This window comes from Monodelphis domestica, chromosome 3 (genome assembly GCF_027887165.1).
Source record: "Monodelphis domestica isolate mMonDom1 chromosome 3, mMonDom1.pri, whole genome shotgun sequence".
Classification (NCBI taxonomy): Eukaryota; Metazoa; Chordata; class Mammalia; order Didelphimorphia; family Didelphidae; genus Monodelphis; species Monodelphis domestica.
In genome coordinates this window covers 43,298,354-43,307,717 of record NC_077229.1, presented here as the reverse complement: position 1 = coordinate 43,307,717, position 9,364 = coordinate 43,298,354, and positions in this window count along the sequence as shown.

Genomic DNA, 9,364 nt, shown 5'->3' with positions numbered 1-9,364 from the left:
CAGTGTATCCATCTTTGTGTACAATGTTCTCCTGGTTCTGCTCCTTTCACTCTGCATCAATTCCTGGAGGTCGTTCCAGTTCATACGGAATTCCTCCAGTTCATTATTCCTTTGAGCACAATAGTATTCCATCACCAACAGATACCACAATTTGTTCAACCATTCCTGAATCAAAGGGCATCCCCTCATTTTCCAATTTTTTGCCACCACAGAGAGTGTGGCTGTAAATATTTTTATATGTCTTTTTCTGTGAAATTTAGATTTACTCCACCCTACTTATTCTTTAGAATTTTAGCCACTAGGAATGTATACACCCCCACTTAAGGATTAAGTGTGGGGGAAGAAGGTCTATAACCTACGTATGTTAGCAAGTGACAAATCAGAAACAACTGACTGCTCCCCTGGGCAGTCCAAAGCCAAGTTTAAGTCACCATTGGTATATGTAAGACACAGGAAGTGATGCAAAGAACTGTCTTTATATTTCCCGATCATTTCCTGTGAGGGCAACTTTGCCTTGGAACTTGACTGTGAACTACCTTGGGTGTGAGACCTCAGACTGCTTCCTTGGACTGTCACGTGGTGAGTAAAAAGGCTGACTCCCTTTTCCTTGGCTTTTCTAGAGGCACCAACCTCTGGAGAGGTTCATCATCTTGGAACCCCTTTTCCTTTGGCTTTCTGGAGTCACTAGCCTCTGGAGAGACCCCTCATCTTGGAGGAGGCCTCGTGGCTGGAAGCTGCATTAGATTTAATCCTCTGGCCCCCCTCCCCCCTTGGCTGGGACCTCTGAATTCCTGCCTTGTTCAGACAAGGCCAGAGCAGCTATCTCTCTCTCTTTCTTTCTCTCTCTCATTTCCTTATTATCTTCCCTCTATTGTAAATAAACTACCATAAATTCCATTCTGACTTGAGAAATTCACTGGGATTTAGTAATTAAATCCTGACCGACCAACTAAAAATAGATTCAGTCCAACCATAAATTTTAGCACTTACAGTCTAATTTCACCCCTTACATTTCCTTATGATCTCTTTGGGGTACAAACCCAGCAGTGGTATGGCTGGATCAAAGGGCAGGCAGTCTTTTAGTGCCCTTTGGGCATAGTTCCAAATTGCCATTTAGAATGGTTGGATCAATTCACAAATCTACCAGCAATGCATTAATATCCCAATTTTGCCACATCCCCTCCAACATTTATTGGTTTCCTTTGCTATCATATTAGCCAATCTGCTAGGTGGTACTTCAGAGTTGTTTTGACTTACATTTCTCTAACTATAAGAGATTTAGAACACGTTTTCATTTGCTTATTGATAGTTTTGTTTTCTTTATCTGAAAATTGCCTATTCATGCTCCTTGATCAAGGACAACTCTGAGGGATTTATGATTAAGAATGCTATCCATCTCCAAAGAAAGAGTTGTTTGAGGGTAATGAAGATGAAAATAGGTGATTAAAAAAAATCCTTATCTTTCATCTCAGAATCAATGCTGTGGATTGGTTCCAAGACAGAAGACTGGTAAGGGCTAGGCAATGGGTATTAAATTACTTTCCCAGGGTCACACAGCTAGGAACTATTTGAGGCTGCTTGAACCTCAGGATCTCCTGTCTCTAGGCCTGGCTCTCTATCCACTTGGCTACCTAGCTGCTCCCTTCCTTTTATCTTAAACTTTCTAATCTTTCCACTTCTGGTATTCACTAAGCATTTCTTCTTTTGTTAACCTGGGCAACTTATATTTTTGTAAATATTTATCCATTTTACCTAGATTGTCAGATTTATTGTCATATAATTGGGCAAATAGCTCCTAATGCTTGCTATAATTTTCTCTTCATTAGTGGTGAATTCACCCTTTTCATTTTTTATGCTGTTAATTTGATTTTCTTCTTTCCTTTTTATTAATCAAATTAATCTATGATCTATCTATTGTTTTTTATAAACCAACTCCTAGTTTTGTTTATTAGTTTAATAGTTATATTACTTTCAGTATTATTAATTTCTCCTTTGATTTTTAGGTTGTCCAATTTAGTCTTTATTTGGGGATTTTTAATTTGTTCTTTTCTAGTTTTTTTTATTTGTATGTCCAATTCATTGATCTGCTTTTTCTCTATTTTATTGATGTAAGCATTCAGATATACAAATTTTCTCCTAAGTACTGCTTTGGCTATATTCCATAAATTTTGATATGTTATTTCCTAATTTTCCTTATCTTTAATTAAATTATTGGTTATTGCTATAATTTATTCTTTGATCCACCCCCTTTTTAGAATGATTATTTAGTTTCCAATTAATTTTCAATTTGCCTTTCCCTGGACCCTTATTGATTATAATTTTTTTTATATTATGATCTGAAAAGGATGCATGTATTATTTCTGCTTTTTTGGATTAGATTGTGAAGTCTTTGTGCCCCAGTCAATTTTTGTATACATACCATGCACTACAGAAAGAGAAGGTATGTTTCTTTTTATTCTCATTTTCTCCAGAGAATTTAATTAATCCTAACTTTTATAAATTTTCATTTACTTCCTTTTCTTCTTTCTTGTTTATTTTTTTTTTTTTGGTTTGATTTATCTAGATCTAAAAGGGGAAAATTGAGGTCTTCTACTAGTATAATTTTAGTCTATTTCCTCCTGAAGCTCATTTAATTTATTTAAAAAAAATTTGGAGGTTATATCATTTGGTGCATATATTTTAGGTATTGATAGTACTTCATTTTATCAAAATATAATTTCCTTCTTTATCTCTTTTAATTAGATCTATTTTTGCTTTATCTTTGTCTGAGATCATGATTTCTACTCCTTTTTTCACTTTAGCTGAATGAAGCGCAATCGATTTTGCACCATCATCCCCTTCAGTTTACTCAGTGTCTCCTTGCCTCAAATGTGCTTGTTGTAAAAAACACATGATAATGTTCTGTTTTTTAATCCACTTTGCTATCCACTTCCATTTGAAGGGTGAGTTTATCCCATTCATATTCATGGTTATGATTGCCATCTTTTACCTTACCTAATGCTCTATCGTATTTTCTCCTTTTGATCCTGCTCTTTTTCTCTCCTTTTACTCTGTCCTTCCTCAAAAGTATTTTGCTTTTAATCACCCCCAATACCCTCTTCCTTGTATTATTCTCCTCCCCACCCTATTCCATCTTATTCCACTCCTACTTCTTTATAGGGCCATGTTGGTGAGCCTATGGCACATGTGTCAGAGCCTGCCAGAGGGGTCATCCCCATCTCTACATATGCCTGAGGACATTTCTCATCTGCTGCTCTTCCCAGCAGCCCAATGGAAGTGCTTCCTCCCTCCCCTGTATGGAGTAAGGTGGGGAACTCACATGCAATGTGAGGTTTGCAGTTTGGGCACTCAGTCTCTAAGGTCTCTAAAAGGTTTGCCACCATTGCTATAGGTAAGATAGGATTCTATACCCCAATGAGTTTGACTGTTATTCCCTATCTGAGCCAATTCCAATTAGAGGAAGGCTTAAGCATTGCCTTTCACCACCCTTATCCTCCCCTCCATTGTAATAGTCTATTTTTTGCATCTCTTTAGGTGATATAATTTATTCCCTTTTACTCTCTCTTCCCTTTTCTCTCAGTTCAATCCTCTTTTTTCACCACTTGATTTTATTTTTTGCATATCATGTCATTCTAAATAGCTTACTATACTGCTTCCAACTTCTCTGATGATGAAAAATGTAAGAGTAATGAATATCATCTTTCCATGTAGAAATATAAACAATTTAACCTTTTTAAGTACCTTAAATTTTTTCTTTTTTAGTTTCTTAGGTTACTCTTGAATCTTGTATTTGGACATCAAAATTTCTATTTAGGTCTGGTCTTTTCATCAGGAATTCTTGGAAATCTATTTTATTAAATGACCATTTCCCCCCCTGAAAGAATTGTTTTGCTGGGTAGGTGATTATTGGTTGTAAACCTAGTTCCATTGCTTTCCAGAATATCATATTCCAAGTTTTCCAATCCTTTAATGTAGAAACTGCTAAGTCATATATAATCCTGAAAGTAGTTCCATGATATTTCAATTGTTTCTTTCCGGTTGAGGACAGTATTTTTTCCTTGGCATCGAAATTCTAATTTGGCTATAATATTCCTGGGAGTTGTCACTTTTGGATTTATTTTAGGAAGTGATCAATGGATTTTTTTCAATTTCTATTTTATACTTTTCTTTACAAATATCAGTATGGTTTTCTTTGATAATTTCTTGTAATATGATGTCTAGGCTTTTTTTTTTTTTTAATTCTGATTTTCAGGAAGTCCAAGAACTTATAAACTCTCTCTGCTGAATCTATTTTCTTCAGTTTTTCTTTTCAATGAGATATTTAATATTTTCTTCTATTTTTTCATTCTTTTCATTTTGTTTTACTGTTTCTTGATATCTCAAGATTTTATTAGCTTCTATTTGTCTAATTCTAATTTTTAAGAAATTATTTTCTTCTGCAGGCTTTTGAAAATTTTTTCCATTTGGCCAATTCTACTTTTTATGGAACTTTTAAAAATTGGATTTTTGTGCCTCTTTTGGCCAATTCTGCTTTTTAGGCTGTTATTTTCTTCTTGTATTACTTTCATTAGTCTTCTTTATTTTTCTTCTGTCCTATTTGATTTTTTAATTCCTTTTTGAGTAATTTCAGGGCCTAAGACCAATTGCCAGTTTTCTCTGAAGTTTTGCATTTGGCTACTTTGGTCTCATTTATTCTTCTGAGTCTGTCTTGTTCTGCTTTCTTTCTTTCCATAATAAATTTGTATGGGTATTTATTTTCGGTTTTCCTTTTTTTACCAGCCCCCCTTTTTTTCCTTTTCCTTTTTCTTTTATTTTAAAGATGGGCTCTGTTCTCAGGGTAGAGGGGGCACTCTCTTAAAACTTCATTTTTTCCTTGCTGCTATCCTCAGCTCTAGTCCTGGGTTTCTGAAAGTTTCAATTCTTATAAAGTGGTATGGTGCCTATGGGCTGGGAACTCTGAAAGTCACTTCCCAGTACTGATTCAGTCTCCTTTAGGAACTGCTGATGGCTTGCAGGGTTTAGAGCACAGTGAGCTATCTTGTGCTGGGGCTCAAGGCCTCTGTGTCTCACTCTGGACTTACACAGGCCAGGAGCACTATGGACTTTCTTGCCCTGGGGATTGGGGCTTTGGTGCATGTTTGGTCAGGGCTCTAGGCCTCCCCATTAGGGTAGTACCAGCCAGGCCACCTCAGACTGCCTTGTGCTGGGATTTTACTGAGGTTCAGGTATTTATTGTAGGTTTAGGCAGAGGCTTGGACCTTCCTTCACTGTGGGCACTTTGTGCACTATAATCTGCTCTGGGATAGAGCTTGGGGGCCACACCACAGGTTTGGGCAGGCACTCTGGGTCTCCTCTTAGGCTTGAATGGGTCAGGTGCCATGGATTGCCTTGTGTTAGGGATTGGGGCCTTAGTGCTGGCTTGTGGTAGGCAGTGATGATGAACCTTTTAGAGACCATGTGCTGTGCTGTGCCCTGCCCCCAACCCCCGACTTGTGCAGTCCCCCTGCCCCCTACTAGTAGGGAGTAAGCATAAAAGAGGAGGTGCGGTGGAGAGGGGAAAAGAAGAAACTCTGCCAGAGTTCCTCTGCCTTTCTAGTAACTATATCTGCTAGGGATGGTACACATGCCCAGAGAGGTCACTGTGTGCTAAAGGTTCACCACCATGGTGCTAGGGCTTAGAACTTCAAGGGGAGAGGGTGGGCTTAGGCAAGGCCTCAGGGTTTTGAAGTTAGCTTAAGCCCAGATTTAGAATCCGGAATAGTAGGTGGGTGGTGGGTGGCTAGTACTCCTTGGTGCAGCTTTGTTTCTGGCTGTGTTCTTCTCACCCCAGTAAAATAGACCCTCTGCCTACCTTCCTAGTTGTTTTTTACAGGAGAGTTACTTCACGCTTTCCCTAGATACTGGCTGTGTGATCTTGAGCAAGTCACTTAACCTCATCACCTCAGCTCCTCATCTATAAAATGATCTGGAGAAGGAAATGGCAATACACTACAGTATCTTTGCCAAGAAAACCTTGAAAAGGGTCAGAAAAAAATCAAACAACATTGAAAATGATTCAACAACTAGCATTTATATATCATTAAGATTTACCAAGAACTTTACAGATCTCCTTGGTCCTCATGATCCGTGGTAAGATAGCTGCTATTTTTACCCACATTTTGTAGGTAACAGCCTGAAAGATGTATTTTGTCTATCAGTTCTCAATAGGTAGGCAGCATGTTTCAATATGGGTCCTCTGGAATCATTATGTTGATCCAGAGTTCTTAAGTCTTTCAAAGTTGTTTGTGACAAGGCCATACAGCTCAGTGCCTGAGGCAGTATTTAATCAGCTCCTCCTGACTCCATGTCAAGCACTCTATCCACTATACCATCTGTCAGGTTCATAAAACTCATGTTAAGGAGCCCTACTTTAATCCATCAGCATTTCTTTGATCACCTCCACTCTGTCCACCCTCCAAATCAACCTTCATCTAGTTGCCATCTTTGTAATGCTTCATCTATCCTGGACAATAGGGCAGTCAACAGAGAACTGAGAACTGGCTTCAAGGTAGGAAGAAGTGAGGGTAACAGAGTCTCTAATACCAGTGAAATAATGGCTTTGGTACCCATTTCTATCTGGTTATTTCACTTGAAACCCAGAGGGCTGTCATCAGAAGCTGACCAGAATCAGAGGAGCCATCAAAGCCTACTTTGCTGGACTACCTGACTTATATTTCAGACTATGATTCCTTCCAGTTCTGGCCCAAGTAATCCTATCACCAAAGATGTAAGATTTTGAGCTTAAAGGTCGGGAAACAAAAGTGAAGATTCCTCCCCAATACTTTGCTCCTCTCTCTTAATGGAGGTTCTAAAAGGTATATATTTTGGGGAAAGGTGATGTTAGGCCCAGTTGTCCATTCCAAAATGATATTGTTGTATCCAAAACTTTTCTGCAAACACATATATGTCCTAAAACGCCCTCACATTACAGGCATAATTCTTCTTTTGCTTACAACACCTAGGGACAGATTAGCTTGATACAGAAATTAGAGTAAATCTATATAGACTGTAATGGATGGGGAAATGAAACCACCCACTACGTTTACTTTGATCTTAGAGTGTGAGAGATGGAGTGGAGCAAGAAGGTGGAGAGGGGTGATAGATTGTCTCCCCAACTGAACTGTAAAATTCTCTTGCTGTTTCATTGGATTTTTGCATCCTTTGGGTTAGCCCAAAGCCTAGAATATAGGAGGTACTTGCTCAATGCTTGTTGATTTCATTGGTTTAAGCTTATTTCCTAGATCCATGATGGTGAGCCTATGGCACAGGTGCCAAAAAAGGCACATATAAGACCTCTCTGTGGGCATGTACCCTTTCCCCTCTCCACTGTGCCTCCCCACCCCTCTGCGCTTCCTCCCTTCCCTGATGGGAGTGCCCAGGCCATCTGGGACTTGGTGCTGCAGGGAGGCAAGTCTCATTTTCTACCACGGGGCCTGGTCCCACTGCCTAAAAGATCTCCACTTTTGCTCCTTCCTTCCCCACCAGTCTGGCAGAGTGATCCTGCTCCCCAAAGGCTAACTGTGCTCCCTCCATCTCCTGCTCCAATCCCCATGTGGGTTGTAGCCCCAATAGGTAGCCCCTCTCCCAGAACAGTGGTCACATCAGGGGTACACGATTGTTATGCAAATACAAGCAGCCTAATCAGCTTTGAGATTGCATCTCTAACAGAGCCCACTAGAGGCAAGTTGGGCTACATTTGAATGGGACTCAACAAGGACCTGCACCCCATGTTGTACTAAGAAGCTACTTCCTCCTTAACCTTCCTAACCCTACTAGTCTTCACTGGCAGAGTGAAGCTCAGCAGCAGCCCCCTCTCTTGGCCCCTTAGTGTGGCTGGATGCAGCAGTTGGATGGTTTCCGTGGTGGCAGGAGGCAGCTTTCCCTGGGCACAAGCTATCTGGAAGTCCAGCTCCTGCCCCTGAATACAGGGGGGCATGGGGCACTGCAGGCAGTCTTGGGGGGGAATAGTGTAGTAAACAGTTTGGGGGCTGTGGGGCATGGCATGCGGTCTCTAGAAGGTTCGCCATCATTGTCCTGGATCATTTCCAGGATCTACCAAAGGACCTAAATCCTATGATCCATTACACACCTGCACAGTGTCCACCTAACATTGAACTGAATAACCTCAAGTGTAGAGGATTAAAGTGGGAGATTAATAAACATTACAAAAGAAGATTTATTTTTGGGAAGTGCTTGCAAAATTGATAGCTTGGGGCAGCTAGATGGCTCAGTGGAAGAGCCAGGCTTGGAGTCAGGAGGACCTGAGTTCAAATGTGAACTTGGACACTTTCTGGTGATATAACCTTAGGCAAGTTGCAACCCCCACTGCGTAGCCCTTATCCCCTTCTGCCTGGCTTAAAAGAAAACCTCAATATCCATAGAGTTAGGGACAGAGGCTACTCCAGGATTGAAGAGCTAGGTAATGAGAATAAAAATGTCTGCCACTTAGAACACATTTTATTTATTTAAGCCCTCACCTTCAGTCTTGGAGTCAATACTGGCAGAGTGAGCCACCCAGCTGCCTCCTTAGAACACATTTTAAGATTAATATAGCACCTTTCAGACATGCTCTCATTCAAATCTCACAACTCTGAGGTTAAGTGCTATGTATATTCTTAATCTGAGCTTTTGCTAACTTACATAGGGGCACAAGCTTGCAAATGTCTGAGATCGGAAATATGCCTCTATTTCCCTTGTTCCCAGGCCAGAGCCTTATCCATGGTCAGTGACCTTCCCTTCCCATTATTACCATGACCATATCCCAGGCGGGTTCCCTCCACATGAGTCTCTGAGGCCAAGGTGATAGTGACAGTGAAGACTGAGAAGGCCCCATAGTGCCAGGTAGCTAGTGAATCCTGCATCTATTTCAGGCATCTAATCAGGAACACTTATAGCACATACTTCTGTGGTCAATGCCTAGATCTCTGGAGAATTACTGAGATCTGCCCACCTTTGAACTGTATATCTGGAGCTCTTCAGGGAAGGAGTGGAAGCCAAGGAGACCAGGCCCTCATGTTGATGGTGAAAGTCAATGTGCTCTGTGAAGTCTTTTCTAATTTTCTAAGACACTTGGTTGTTAGTGCTTGCTTCCTTTTCATCAAACTATCATATATTTATTTAGCTATTTCAGGACACATCTCCCCACAAAAATGTATGCTCCTTGAGGGGCAGGGATGGTTTTATAATCCTTATGACTGCAGCCCCTGAAACAGCAGGAGCTTAATAAATGCTTGTTGGCACCATGTCCTATTTTTACCTTGTCTGCTTTGCAGATGACCCAGGGTGTTCTGTGAGGAAAAAAGCATGACGGGCATGGGATGTCTCC